The following is a 1,041-nucleotide window of genomic DNA, read 5'->3' as shown; positions in this document are numbered from 1 at the left end:
GAAAATCAGATGGTTGGAGATCCTAGAGAACCACCTAGGCAGATGAAAGAATATTTTATTCTTTTCACCTATAACCCATCGACTTGTATCCACTTACCTGATATCCCTGCAAGACACTATGAGATCAAGTCGACCACAATCTAGATGCTTTCATCTTTCTATGCGAATACTAATGAAGATCCTTACAAGTATCTAGATGAGTTCTTAAAAATTTATTTCATGATGAAAATTCAAAATTTTACTGATGATGCACTTAGATTGACCTTATTCCCCTTCTCACTTAAAGTCAAAGCCAAGTACTGGCTTGGCACAATAGGGAGACCAATCCAAACTTGGACTGAAATGCAACACGAGTTTCTTAAGAAATTCTATCCCATAGGTCGAACCAACACCATGAGGTGAGCTATCACTGGATTTGCTCAGCTTCCAGGAGAACAAATTCATGAATCATAGGAGAGACTTAAGGAACTTCTTAGAAAATGCCCACACCATGGTCTATCTAAGTGGCAAATTATTCAAGCTTTTTATGAGGGTTTAGGTGACCAATACAAACAGATGGTAGATGCATCTTGTGGGGGTGCATTCATGAGTAAAATTGAGGATGAAGCCTACACTTTATTTGAAACTTTGAGTGAAAATTCAATCAATCATACTTCATTATCCTCCTACGAAAGATTAATCCTTCACCAAAAATGGGCAAGAATTTTTAAGATCAAGCAAACATACTCTAGTCCTAAGGCCGATCTGAACCTAATAGCCTAAAGATTAGATAAAGTTGACCTTCTTGCTCAGAAATTTGATCAGTTCCTAGCATTAGGTCAACAATCTCCTACACAATACACACCACCACCTAATTATCAGAAGATTTGTTCTATCTGTGCTAGCTCAGCCCATCATGTGAGCGAATGTCCCACAGCTGCACAGTTTTCACCTTTCATTCAAGAACAAGTTCAAGCTGCCCAAAGTTACTCCAAATCTGTCAATGATCCATTCTCTAACACATATAATTCAGGCTAGAGGAACCATCCTAATTTTTCTTGG

The 1,041-nt window shown here is 38.1% G+C and overlaps 1 non-coding gene across 1 annotated transcript; it reads right to left on the bottom strand.

The window, feature by feature from the left end:
- Nucleotides 1–388: 388 nt before the first annotated feature.
- LOC140853887 (small nucleolar RNA R71) lies at nt 389–497 on the bottom strand. The gene has a single exon (XR_012137029.1). It is a non-coding gene; the product is annotated as a small nucleolar RNA R71 (small nucleolar RNA).
- Nucleotides 498–1,041: the final 544 nt, after the last annotated feature.

Source organism: Elaeis guineensis, chromosome 14, assembly GCF_000442705.2.
Source record: "Elaeis guineensis isolate ETL-2024a chromosome 14, EG11, whole genome shotgun sequence".
NCBI classification, from domain to species: domain Eukaryota; kingdom Viridiplantae; phylum Streptophyta; class Magnoliopsida; order Arecales; family Arecaceae; genus Elaeis; species Elaeis guineensis.
The sequence above is the reverse complement of the archived record's forward strand: the minus strand, read 5'-3'. Positions and strand labels throughout refer to the sequence as shown.